The sequence below is a fragment of the Panthera uncia genome, assembly GCF_023721935.1.
Source record: "Panthera uncia isolate 11264 chromosome A3 unlocalized genomic scaffold, Puncia_PCG_1.0 HiC_scaffold_11, whole genome shotgun sequence".
In the NCBI taxonomy this organism is placed as follows: Eukaryota; Metazoa; Chordata; class Mammalia; order Carnivora; family Felidae; genus Panthera; species Panthera uncia.
Window position 1 is genome coordinate 33,628,611 of NW_026057578.1, and position 14,515 is coordinate 33,643,125.

The 14,515-nt window shown below is 37.2% G+C and overlaps 1 protein-coding gene across 1 annotated transcript in view; it reads left to right on the forward strand.

Moving 5' to 3' along the window:
- PLCB1 (phospholipase C beta 1) overlaps positions 1 to 14,515 on the forward strand; it is a 400,603-nt gene that overhangs the window by 120,325 nt on the left and 265,763 nt on the right. The gene's annotated exons all lie outside the window — the stretch shown is intronic.

Below are 14,515 nucleotides of genomic sequence, written 5' to 3' on the forward strand. Positions count from 1 at the left end.
TCTAAAAATACTTTCTGTAAGTCCAGAAAAATTATGAAAGAGTGCCCTTTTACACCACTCTACCTGGCATAATCTCATCTCAGGTGATATCTGTTGTCCACTTTGTCATTTGCCCCACATTTTAAATTCTTAATAGGATATTATTCTTGGAGTTATATCTTTAAAATAATTTTAATGTAACTATTATATAAAACTATTAAGAAAAAAACAATTTCTTACAAAAGCCTTTCAGTCTCACAAATGTCATGTTTCCAACAATAAGTAGTTAAGGTCACATTGGTTACACTAGATAGGAATTTGTTGATTTCAGTAAATCCGGGGTTACTTTATGACTGTCAGGATCTGAGAAAGTAACAGTAACTGAGACATAATAGTTGCCAAGGATCAGAGTAAGTAATAAGTTACAAACACTTTTAAGACAGTGAAAATTTTAAGGTGTATGTTTTTCCCAGATGCCACAATCAGCAGTAAAGATCAAAGTGCAGCTAGAATGGAGATCACAGAGATCAAGTCCATCAACTTAAGATTCAAGCCAAGAAGCAAGACTTAATGGATATCAGAGAAATAGCAGATTTAGAATGAAAGCAATAAAAATTTGCCACAAGTAAGTGACATGCTAGAGCTTCCTTATGGGGGTAGGCAGAGGACTATTTGTATGTTTCCTATCAAGGAAAGAATTGTAAACATGGGTACCAGAAAGTTAGGTAGAGAAGCTAATCAAGCAATTATAAAGAGGTTTAGAATGTAGTACTTGAAAATAAATATTTCCATAATATGAATTGACAAATACAATACACAAGGATTGGATTAATGAAAATGCATTATTATCAAACATCCCTTACTGAATATTGGAATTTTGTGTATCTTCTTTTATAAAGCCATGAATTTGCAGAATTTTTATTTGTAATTTTGAGATTTACATATTCAGAGTAGACTCTTGCAGCATCTACTGTAGCCTCCATATTAATCTGTGGACAACTCATTTCAAAAGAGAAGAAATTAAAAAAAAAGAAAAGGAATGTAGTTATGCCAGACATCTTTTGTTAGTGGCAAACTGTGGTGTCCAAGGTAATTTTAAAGTTTCTAAATTAATTTAATTTGAAAACATCCCAGAAAAGAGAAGTAATTTAGAGAATTACAAAATTAGCAACAACAAAAAATCTCTTTACATAATTTAAAGACATGTCAAATGGTTGAGTATTTACTTTCAACCCCATTTTAGAAACTAGTCCCATCTATCAGTAAGGCTAGCATAGGTTTATGGAGACTACATTACCAAAAAGGAGGATGATTTTGAGCGTGTTGTAAGTAAAACAATATGTGGATTTAAGTTCAAATAGTAACCTGAAAAAAAAAAAATGGAGAAAAGAAAGGAGAAAAAAATAGCAACCTGAAATGCAACAAATATGTTCATATATGAACTCAAATTGGACTTATCTGGAACACCTGGGTGGCTCAGTCAGGGAAGCATCTGACTCCTGATTTCTGCTCAGGTCATGGTATTGTTAGTGGGATCGAGTCCTGCATCGGGCTCTGCACTGACAATGGGGAGCCTGCTTGGGATTCTCTCTCTCCCTCTCCCTCTGCCTTGCGCTCTCCTTCTCTCCATCTCTCTGCCTCTCTCAAAATAAATAAACATTAAAAAAATAAAATTTGACCTACCCAACAAATATATAACACCTCAAAGTTCATACTTTCTTTCACTGCTTTAAATTTTAAACACAGATAAAATACCAAGTGGTCACATCGAATGACAGACTTGAAGTGACTCAAGTTCTGTTTCTTCATTCTCATCATCCTGTCCAGCCCTTGCTTATCTCCAATCTACTACTTAAACTCTGGTATCTGTAATACCACAGAGGCCAGAGACGGGGCCTTTGGCCAAATTGAGTGAATTCAAACCAAAATGTTACTTGTTTCTTGTCTTGAAAACAAATGTAGAGTGTTGAGTCTGTATATGGCAGCTGTGTGTCAGGGATCAACTATAAGTAGAAGTTCTCTGAAAGAACTTGCACATAGAATGCAATGTTTATCAAAAAATAAGTAATAAGGGTACCTGGGTGGCTCAGTCAGTTGAGTGTCCATCCACTCTTGATTGCAGCTTGGGTCATGATCCCACGGTTGTGGGATTGAGCCCTGCATGGGGCTTAGCACTGAGCAGGGAGCCTGCTTGAGATTTTCTCTCTCTTCCCCTGCCTCTCTCCCTTGCTGGTACTCGTGCTGTCTCTCTAAAATAAAAACGCACAATAAAAATGCTCTCATTTTAAGACCTATATATGTATACATATAGAATTTATATTTTGTGTATATATATTTAATTCGAATAAATATATTTAAATATATAAAAATATAAATTTAATAAACATATATTTATAAAGGTTTAAATTGTATAAATATATAAATGTTATAATGTAAATGCATAAATTATATGTACATATTATTGAAATATATACTTATTTATAAATATATTTTATAGATAAAGTTCTAATTGATGTATATGTATATGTGGGTGTGTGTATATATTTATATATATGTAAACTCAACAGTAACCCTAGCAATTGTTTAAAAGTAAAACCAGGAGTGCCTGGGTAACTCAGCTGGTTAAGCGTCCGACTTTAGCTCACAGTTCTTGGGTTTGAGCCCCATGTTGGGCTCTGTGCTGGAGCCTGCTTCAGATTCTGTGTCTCCCTCTCTCTCTCCTTCTCAAAAATAAATAAACATTAACAAAAAAAATTTTTTTTAAACAACAAAAAAAGTTGTTTTTTGGATGTGGGAGTATTTTATTACTGACATTAAGAACTACCAGGGAGGCTGATAATAAAAACAACCAAGTTTTAGTTATAATTTTTCTAGAAATTCTTTTAAATAATATATTCCCTTGTTATCAGCGCCTGGTGTAGACAACTCCGTCTGGTATATATTACTGTGTATTTTAATTATATAATAATGTTTTAATTATACTTTCCCCTTAATGTTGATTAAAAAAAACTATAATCCATTGGCCATCAAAGCCTAGCCTTTTCGCAGTAGTAGCATCTCAGTGTTAAAACTTCACTGATCTCCAATAATATCTTCAGTCTTTGCATGGTTCTCCTGCAGAAAGAAATCACACAAGTCCTCTTCCTGTGTCTGGCTAGGAAAGAGATATGGTACCTTCATTCAACGTGCTTTCAAAACACATTTCACATGAGAGAGCACTAATCCTTGTAAGACAACTTGGAAATGAAGTCATCATTTTTAGCTGAAACAGAGATTATATTTTCTGCATGCTTTGGAAATAAACACAAATTCAAATGAAAGATCCCTCAAGGAGAACCAATCAATTGGCTAGAAAGCAAAGTCAGCCAATGTTTACCATTTTGTTTGTATTCCAAAAGAAAGCTAGTTAATATTATTCGTCAAAACTATATTATTCTTTCTGCTTATAAAATTCAGAGAAGAGAAAGGAAAGAGAGAGTGAATATATCAGTAAATTAACCTAACACTGTTTTAGTGTTTAGGCAGAGGCACCCTCTAGGAACGACACTGGTGTGAGAAAAGCCATTAAAGATATGAGAGCTCAGTAAAAAATTACTCTGGCAATATGAAGACCATTGAGGTGACTCCTATCTAGGCTTCCTTCTGAAGACTCAGAAGTAATTGTCCATTTTACAAGTCACTGCTTGAAATGGTATTGCTACATTAGGCCATTTAAGGACTGGCATAGGCACAAAAAAGCCTGCTTTGTTCGTTGCATCCTTGGTTATATTTCTGCTTTCTTTTGAGGGACTACACTGTGGAACACTTATTCATCATCATTTCTGGCAGTGATTATAATTTCTGACCCATAGTGGAGGCCTGCACAGTACCTTGATTGATGGACTGATTACTGTCAATTCTGTGGATAATAAGGGGCAAAGAGTCTAAGATTTTCTAGGAATGTAAAATCATCACTTTTTCTATGATGTATGAAACCCAAAGATAATTGTACTGATCACTGTAGAGTGAGGGGCTTGTTTATTCTATCAAGCAAATAATTTCACAACTGGGGACAGGTTATTTCCATGTTAGAAATTTTCCACTAGCCACATGCAGTCCTCTATATTGATAACGAAATATCTGAGTTGTTTTGGGGGGATATTACTGATCTTTTATAAATTGTAATTTCAAAATTTACTGTTCTCACAGAAGAAGTGAATTGATTTGTAATTACTGTTCTGCAGAAGTTAATTAAACTTCAACTGTACTATTTGTTTTAAATTTTTGTTAAAGTTTATTTATTTTTGAGACAGAGACAAACAGAGCATGGACAGGGGTGGGGCAGAGAGAGAGAGAGGGAGGCACAGAATCTGAAACAGGCTCCAGGCTCTGAGCTATCAGCACAGAGCCCGACGCGGGGCTCGAACTCACGGACCATGAGATCATGACCTGAGCCGAAGTCGGATGCTTAACTGACCAAGCCACCCAGGCGCCCCTCAACTGTACTATTTGTAAAGAAGAGGGTTTTTTTTTCTGTCTACTCACCTAAACTCTTTCAGATAGAACAACCATTATCTTAAATAGAAGCAGGAAAAAAGCTTTGCATTACAAAGTTTCTGTCCATATGACTGAATGAGTTATTGAATTGGGGATTAAATGATCAGTTCCTTTGCAACTAAGACGATGATGAAGTTTTAATCAGAAACCTGTACGTGGGGCGCCTGGGTGGCTCAGTTGGTTAAGTGTCGGACTTCAGCTCAGGTCATGATCTCTCAGTTCTTGAGTTCGAACCCTGCCTCAGACTCTGTGCTGACAGCTCAGAGCCTTGAGCCTCCTTCAGATTCTCTCTCTCTCTCTCTCTCTCTCTCTCTCTCTGTGCCCCTCCCCTGCTTGCACTCTGTTTGTCTGTGTCTCTCTACAAAAAGTAAACATTAAAAAAGAAGTAAGATCTATACTCAAGTGCACAATCATTACTTTCAGTGCATTTCTGATTCATTGAGATAGTGTGAAAGTGTATGGGGAAAAATTATGTAAATAAGCTGTAAATAGGTATTTCAATATCAAAAATCAAAATTTAGACATAAGTGCTATATTTCACAGTTCTTATGTTCTTTTAATATATTTTGTATAGTTTCAAACTAGTAACTATTAAATGGTTTAACATCTTTTTTCTCTGTGGTTGTGTGTGAGGGAGGGATTAAAGCTTTGTAAATATTGGAGCACCTGGGTGGCTCAGTTGGTTAAGCATCCGACTCTTGGTTTTAGCTCAGGTCATGATCTCATGGATTCAGGAGTTGGAGCCCCACATTGGGCTCTGTGCTGGCAGCACAGAGCCTGCTTGGGATTCTCTCTCTCTCTCTGTCCCTCCCTCACTCACACTGCCTGTGTCTCTCTCAAAATAAATAAATAAACTTTAAAAAAGTATTAAACCTTTGTAAATATAAGCCTACTAAAACTTATGCAAATTATTTTTAATCAAGTGTTTAAGATTCTTGGAGAACTTACGTGATGTCAACTTTACTGTCCTTTTCTTTTCTTTCCTTTTTTTTTTACTTTGTAGCTTCTTTCTTTCTTTCTTTCTTTCTTTCTTTTTTTCTTTTGTGTTTCAAAAAAAATAATTCAATATATAAATCTGGACACAAATGAGTACATGGTATGTTATTCCATGTATATGACATACAAGACCAGTAAATGTTAATCAAAGAGAAAGGACAAGAAGAAACATACTCTTTAATCTCAGAGAAGGTCACACAGGGATATGGCTGTGAACAAATTCATTAAGCTATGTGCTCAGTATTAGAGCCCCTGGCTATATATGTGTGTTCAGTAATGATATATACTCCTTCATTTGCACACAAGAAAGATAATGTCTGAGGTGACATCAAGGCACAGAATGATCAGTTTTCATGGCAAGTTGCAGTAAGACAAATTACATTTGCTTACAGTGTAAACAGTTACCTTCATTTAAATGCACCAAGTGTGTTGGAATTCATTGAACAATTCAAAATGAAGACATATACAATATATACAACAGGTGCTGAAAGCCAAAGAGTTATATCCCCATTAAAGTGTTGTTAGAATTCTATTCCCTTTCTGCCACCTGCTATCATTAAATATCCCCTGAAATAAGATAGTGTTCCCTAAAACCTACTAGATCAGGATAGTGCCAAAAATACTGTCAGAGGAAATGGCAGAGGGCTACCAGAGTGGAAGAAACAAAAGCATTTTAAACGTTTTCATTACGAAGAAAGACTACCATAACAAACAAGGCAAGAAGTCCTATGCCCAAACAACATTGTGCCCCTTACAGTAAAGCCTTTTCTATTAGTTTATAGTGTTGTTTCTGCCCTAACGAAGAAAATCATGGCAAAAAGTTAAAGCGATATTTTCCCATTAGCTTCAAGATGTATCCCATTGAGTATTTATGAAGGAATATTCTAATATCGTTATCTTTTGCTTTATATGCAATGTGGTTCCTTAGAAAGGATACCTTAGAGCAGTGCTCCTCAAACTTTAATATTTAAATGAATCACCTGAGGATCTTGCTACATCTGAGATTCCACACTAGTGGAGAGGTGGGCCGAGATCCCGGCGTTCTAACAAAGACCCAGGTGACACGAAAGCGGCTGGTCCTTAGACTGCACTGGGAGTAACAAGACTTTCGTTTAATTATACGGAAATGCCTTCAAGTTTTTACCGTAGAATTTTGGATATTAGGTTACAATACATCTTCTGTATCATATGAAGGAACTCTCTTTTACAGCAGTGTTTTGCACTTTTAATGTGCATATGAATTACCTTTGCATCTTGCTAAAATCGGATTCTCATTCTAATTCTACAGTTCTGGGTTGGGGCCTGGGATCTGACATTTCTCACTGTTCTCAGGGTTGCTGCCACTGTGGTCCCACAGACTGCACTGTGACTAGCAAGGTCTTCGATTTTAAAATATTTAGAATCACTGACATTAATCAGCTTATAAAAGTCAGGGGAGAATGGTAGGCAAAATATTGGTCAGGGCACGAAGTAATGCTATACAGAAAATGGTAGAAGTTTCAATATATTCAGCCCTGGAGGTAAAGCCCCACACTTTAAAAGTACCGCCACTTATTTACTGTTCCTATTTTAAAGTGACTACAATAGTAGCTTTTCAATTAGAGAGCTGTTTCAGTAATGGCATCTGCTTTATTACAGCAGTCGTTTTATTAAGCTGAGAACTATTAGCATGAAGACACTATTACTCTAAATTACCTTTGTAATTATGGCACTGAATATACTCAGGTTGTATACAATTATTAGAAATTTTACCCTATTACCTCTCCAGCAGCCTTCTTTCTGTCACATATACTCTGTGAATTTGTGTTAGTGTATGACACTTTCAAATGTAGCTATTTTCCTGTATCCCATACAGTTATTCAAACTTATGTGAGATCTGTCCAGAAATTTGTGTTTCTTCCTTCTCAGGGGCCCCTGGGTAGCTCAGTTGGTTATGCATTCCACTCTTGATTTCAGCTCAAGTCATGATCTCACGGTTTGTGAGTCCAAGCCCCACATCAGGCTCTGTGCTGGCAGTGTGGAGCCTGCTTGGGATTCTCTCTCTGCCTCTCTCCCTCTCTCTTTGCCCCTCCTACATTCATTCATTCTCTCCTTCTCTCTCTCTCTCTCTCTCTCTCTCTCAAAATAAACTTAAAAAAAACCCTTCCTTTTCAATCTTATTTCTCACAGACTGGACCAATTCAATTTAGTGCCTTAATCAGAAATAATCCGAGGTCTAGTTGGGCATGGCTTTGAGGGAGGTACAATGTAAAAAAAAAAGTTCACAGCAGAAATATGCACATTAAATATTGATTAGTGCAGTGGCTTAAACCAAAAATCATTATTACCACTCCTGTCAAATCAGCTGGTAGTGCTCAGCTGGGTAGATTGGGTGAGGCCATTCTGCTCCCCATATATCTCATGCCCCTCCTCTGAGCCCATGATCTCCTCCTCGGGTGGCCCAAGCATACTAGAGCACATTCAGCCATGGGAGCACATTTCAAACCCCTGATGAATTACATCTGCTAGTGTTACCGTGGTCATAGCCAGTCAGACCTTTGAGCCCAGGGTCTACTCACTTTGCTCACAATGGGGCCAAAGCAAGTCAACTTGAACGGATGAGAGAAGTGTCATCCTCTCCTAGAAGTGAAGAGGAATGAGTGATTATTTCAGAACAATTGACTCTATCAGAGCCAGTTTCCCCTTTTATACATGTAAGTACAAAGAGTATCTAAAGGCTGTGAATTCCTCGTTTTTATAACATGCCAAATAACCATAGCTATATTTAGCCAAATTAGAAATGTTGGTACTGCTTTGTTTCCTCAAGAACCTCAGGATTTTATAGTAAGTGAAAAAATTATGGTCCTAACATCCACTGCATTATTTTTTGTTTGGTTGTATGTACTACTAGTCACATGTAAGGATTTTAAATTCTAAAAAGTCTGGTGAATAAAGTCTTAGGCAAAATAAGTGTGGTAGTTGAGTCATGGTCAAGGTGATAAGGTGTTCATGCACCAACAACAAAAAACATTCCTCAAAGATTTTCCATGTGCCCTTTGGTATAGCCATGGAGATGAACCCAGCCCAGTCCCAGGTTTTACCATTCTTATGCTTACAGGCAAATGAAGTTCTGTGTACTAGGCATATGCTGCTTCCCCAAGGGACTTAAGTTTAGCCACTTGACAGAAGATAGGGTGCTAGATGTGAATATTGAAACATGAGGGAAAACTCACCAGGAGGATAGAGGAGTTGGATATTCTGCATAGAGAGATGACATGCTCCATGCAGGGAGTTGGCAGGTGTTGTTTGTGTCTGGTACATTCTCCCTGACATCTTACACCTGGGGTGCTAGACCCTGAAGGGGCCTATGTAGTGGGTCTAGAGCCTGGTCAATATACAGACACAAGACATGATTTACTGCATCACATGAAGACAAGAAACAGATATTCTGAGAGGCATTGTCTACGTTTGCCCAATTGATGATATAGCAGTCATTGGAGCGTCAGAGCCACTCAAGCCTGACAACAAGAGAAAGTTTACCTTTCTGTGAGTATCTTCGTTTGATTCAGGTTGGAGGGAAATGAAGAAGAGGATCCAACAATCCCGTGTGTTGTAGAAAGAGCTCCAGCAGCTCCAACAACATTCATATACTTTCCTATTCTTCCTGGACATACGATAGGTTGCATTTCTAAGCCTGCCTTGTAGGTAGGGGGCCACCTAACTGAGCTCTGTTCAACAGAATGTGAAGGGAAGCAGTGGAGCCCACCTTGAGTTCCAGCCCATCTAGAGAAGATCAGAGGAGCCAGATGGAAGGAATCTGAGTTCTCGAATAACTGTGTGTAGGAGAGAACCACCCCTTTCTCAACCCGCTTGGACTATTATGCGAGCTTAGAAATGAATTTCCATTGTGTCACGTAGATTGGGGAGCTGTTTCGTAGCATTATTAGCCTACACTACAAATATGTTCATATTATCACCTTCTCTCCCAGTTTCAGGAATACTATTGTGTTTATGGATAAAGAACTTTCTCATAGTTCACAAAGGATCCTCTCAAAGAGGTGGGAGGCAGGATAGGACTGAGGAAAGAAAATCCAGTTGGAGAAAAACAGCAAGTGGAGACTGGCTATCATGAGATGGCATTTCCACTGTTCACTGAGGGAAGTTCATATTCTCCTCACAGTTCAAGTTCAGAACTCTGTCAGTTTCAGAGGCAGGTTTCATTAATTCATTTGTTTATTTGTACAGTTATTCATCCAGTAAATACTTATTCAGTATCTACTACAATATGCCAGGCAATATACCTGGAGCTGAGGTTGCAAAGAGAGCAAAAAAAGGACACAATCCTTGTCTTCTTGGTAGCTTATAGTTTGCAGAGCAAGAAAGATACTACAACAGTGTTGCATACTACACAGGAGAACTAGACAGCAAATGAGTGAGTGCATTTAGGATGGTGGGGGAGAAATCTATGGGAGGGAAAGATAAAGAAAAGCTTCTCTGATGAAAGGACTTTGAGCTGAGAGCTGAAAAAAAGAGCGAAAGTAAACTAGATGAACCAGGATGGGAAAAAGGGAGTCGGAGGTACAGAATACAAAACAAAACAAAATATAAAATGTCATCAGTAGTAACAAACCCCTCTTCATCCTTTGCAACCCCTTTCCCATCCAATGATGATTAAACATTTGGGAAAGGAAGTTGCTTTTAGGGATGTGAATATTTGTATAATTGCTTCTATTTTTTATAATTGCCTAGTTTAACTAGAGCAGATAAAGACAGAAGACACACTGGGAGCCAGATATAGAACTCTACAACCCTAGAAACCCCCATTAAAATGATATACAAATATTACTATACCAATGTCTTGCTTTTATTCCTCAAACCCCCATGTGAAAATTAATTTTCTATGTCTGTACTCTGGGTTAGCTCAATAATTTTAAGGCACTACATGGACATCATTCATTAAATCCTGAAGAATGCTTAGCTCTCAGATTTCTTGCTGGATATTTCCTGATCCATAATGTTAACAAGGACGTGCAATTTGGCCAGAGCAAATACTTAATATATCTCTCTATCATAAGACAGCCTGACTCAGCTATTTAATATATAGTTTCCTTTTTAAATCATGAATGCTTTAGAGTTCATGATTTCATCAAGAGGGAATTTGGGTTTTCTCAAACCTGGCAGACACAGAGAAAAGCTACTTAGAAAATCACACTTAGGTGACAAAGTGACAAGAAAAGTCCGCCTCAGGGTTATTAGCACTTTGCTTGAAGAAGAACCATTAGTGGATCTTCTTAACATTTTCCACATGGGGAGGCAATGCTGTTGAGAAGTTCTTGGTGAAACCAAGACTTAGTGAATGAGGCATTTATTTTGGAATCTAATTTCAGGAATTTTAATGTATCCCATTGGTTAATTTAAAGATAGCATTCAGGGGAGACTGGCTGGCTCAATCTGCAAAGCATGTGACTTTTGATCTTTGGATTGTAGTTTGAGCCCTGCTTTGGGTGGAGAGAGTACTTAAAAATAAAATCCTAAAAAAAAAAAGTTACCATTCAGTTTGTTAAGACAGCAGACTGTTACTGCAATTCCCATCCTAATCAATATCTAAAGTTCATACTAGCAGGTGGGACAAATACCAGAGTTTGGATAAATCACATGAGCATAAACACTTGTATCTAGTTGCTCTTCCAGTTTTCCATATCCATTTTTTGTTCTGCGTTAATCTCCTCTCTAAAGTTGGATCCAAGATCCAAGTAACAACCTATGCATTCTTTTGTTAATCATACTTTATTAAAGTATAATTTACCTTTGGTAAAATGCACAAACATTATGTGTTCAATGCAAAGAACTTTGACATATGTGCAAACCCATATAAAAATTACCCAGTAAAGATATAGAACGCCACCCCTCTATGTTCCATCCTGCACTGTTCCTGCTAACCAACCTCCAACCTCCAAAAGCAGTCATTATCAATTTTGTGTGGCAATAAATTACTTCTGTCTGTTCTTGAACTTTATCAATAGAATCATACAGTATGTAGTCCTTTGGGTCTGGCTTCTTTTACTCAAAATCTGTTCATTTTAAGAATTTCTGCAGTGTGAAGGATAGGCCAGGGCTTCTGTAAACATTGGATGGATATGCAGCTTTGTCTATCATAACCCTGTCAGAATTAAGCTAACAGTTCTTGACCAGAAAGTTGACTCTAAGAAGAGTGTATGTTGGTTTAACTATACACTTTTGAAGAAAACTATCCTGTAACAAATTAACAGTATAAATAAAATTGCAAGGGGTTGCCAGGGGGACCTGGGTGGCTCAGTCGGTTGAGCGTCCAACTTAGGCTCAGGTCACAATCTCGCAGTCTGTGAGTTCAAGTCCCACATCGGCCTCTGTGCTGACAGCTCAGAACCTGGAGCCTATTTCTGATTCTGTGTCTCCCTCTCTCTCTGCCCCTCACCCACTCATACTCTGTCTCTCCCTCTCTCAAAAATAAATAAACATTAAAAAAAAATTTTTAAAGAAACAAAATTGTAGGCAATAGAAGATATATTTAACCTTCTTATAGATAAGCTCCTTTTAAGGACTTCTCAACTGCAAAAAGAAAAGTCTTACAAATTATTCTTACTCATTTATTAAGGCTGCTCCCTTAGGGGTCAGTTCTAGGCAATGCTTCATTAACCTTACATCAGTTACTTCAAAAATTCATTTTTCAATAATGTTCACTCATCAGTTAGAATTTTTCATTAATGCAGTCAGGCCCTCCTTCTCATGTGTACAAATTAGTAAGGTGCAAATGTGTATGTGAATTTCTGGAGAGTCATCTTAAGACCTAAGAAAGGGAAGGAAAAGAAAAAGTAAATGTACTGAAATCTACAATGTGCTGGTGGTCCAGCATGCTTTCTCCTATATTAATAAATCTTTCAGTAAATTGTGATACACAGAATGCCACATATCCAGAGGAGTGTTAGTTCAGATACACTGGTACTTAAGCATGAGCCACATTCTATAAATTCACCTCTAAGTCAATATTTTACCCTTGAAATACAGATATAAGCAAACACTACTTTTCTAGAGTAGTCTATATAATATATTATGTGTATAATTTCTACTGAGATAAATCTACTGAGTCACTCTCCATGGGCCAATAAAATCCAACATCTTTTATTTTTCCACTGCCCCACTTTCCATACTTCCTCCTCTATCATATACTCACTGTCAAAGCACACCACAATATCTTTTTCTTGGGATTAGGCGTATTCAAGAAAACAAGTTTGCAATGATGAAAGAAATAGTCTCAGTGCATGGAAAGCAGACACTGCCATTTTAAGAATGAGTAATTGAAAAACAGGGCACTTAAAATTCTTAACCACAATCAATACAAGAATAAGAAAAAATTGACAAAATAAATGTTCTAAACCACACAAAACATTCAAAAATATTCTTATACATTATTTGACACATAGGAGGATAAGTAAGATAAGAATATGAAATGAAGGCTTGTATTTATTTGACACAAATGTACTTAGGCAAAAAATTGGAGGAAGACCTCTGCTTTCCAAATGTGGAAGTCTCAAATTAAAGCAAGGCCAAGTCAAGCTGGCATTTTAGTCAAACTGGCTGAAACGTGCAAGCCACACTATCGAACTGAATGTTGGTCATAGAGCATGGTTTATGGTCCTCAGTAGAATAGACAGTTCAGGATGAGATCACTGTAGGTTCTCACCATCTTCCACCAGAAGAAAATAGGTCCAGTGTGATATCCTACTGCCTTACATATTTGAAAGGGTCATATAGTATCTGGACAAAGAAGGTAAGCCTGGTTGCCTTGCTTGTGTTCATTCATCCACCCATACAAACATCTCTTTACTTAGTGTTTATTGAGTCCCTCCTGTATGCCAGATACTAGTTGAGACAATTGAGATATGGTAAGCAAGAGGATGGATAAGTCCCAGGAGGCTTGTGATTTAGTGAGGATTCAGAAAAAAGATAAGCATGTCCATGGAATAATAACAGATTCAAGAGGAAGCTTTTTAAAGGATTCTAATCCAACTAAATGCATATGTGTATATTGTTTACACGTAATTACATACATAACTGATTAGATACAGATATCTCCTAACCTCCAAAGGAAAAACATATGGTCATCAACAAGTTGAATAGTATGAGGATTTAATTGAAAGTCCCAGGAAGGTGTGAGATTTAGTGAATGTTCAGCTATAGTGATGATGTCAGTGAATATCCTTTGAGTTAATACACCACAGTTTTAGATCCACTGAAAGGGGACAAGGGGAATTTACTCAGCATGTAGTGGATGAAGACGGGTCCCAGATCAACATGGAGTAAGAGGGAAGGAGATGCTTTTCCATTATGAGAGTTTGTGGTAAGACCTACAGACTCTGAGTGCTTGAGAGATGCCCAATGATATGGAAGAAGCTGCTCAGAGGGGTCTGAAAGCTATGCTTGTAGCTCCTGTGCCCAGAGGCCAGCATGTGGAGCACTTATTATATGGAATAAGGCTGGGCAGTGTTGGTACTCAAGATATTGCAATAGGTACTTAATTAGTTGTTTAATTAATTTTAAAATAGAAAAAAATCTTTCAGCATACATTTCAATGTTTGATGTAAATTTGAAAAATAAAAATGACAACAACAACAACAGTAAAAATACAAAAGATAAAAAAAAAATCCCAATTCATTTCAGTGGCTTGTATTAGAAGCCTCCATATCCCAAAAAATGGGTTGTTATATTCATATACTTCCATCACAACTGTAATAATCTATAAACTAATATTAGAGAAGATATTAAATAAAAAAATTATTTTTTAATATAAAATTCATTGTCAAATTGGTTTCCATACAACACCCAGTGCTCATCCCAATAGGTGCCCTCCTCAATACCCATCATCTACCCTCCCCCCCCCACCCCCCATCAACCCTCAGTTCTCAGTTTTTAAGAATCTCTTATGGTTTGGCTCCCTCCCTCTTTTTTTCTCCTTCCCCTCCCCCATGGTCTTCTGTTAAGTTTCTCA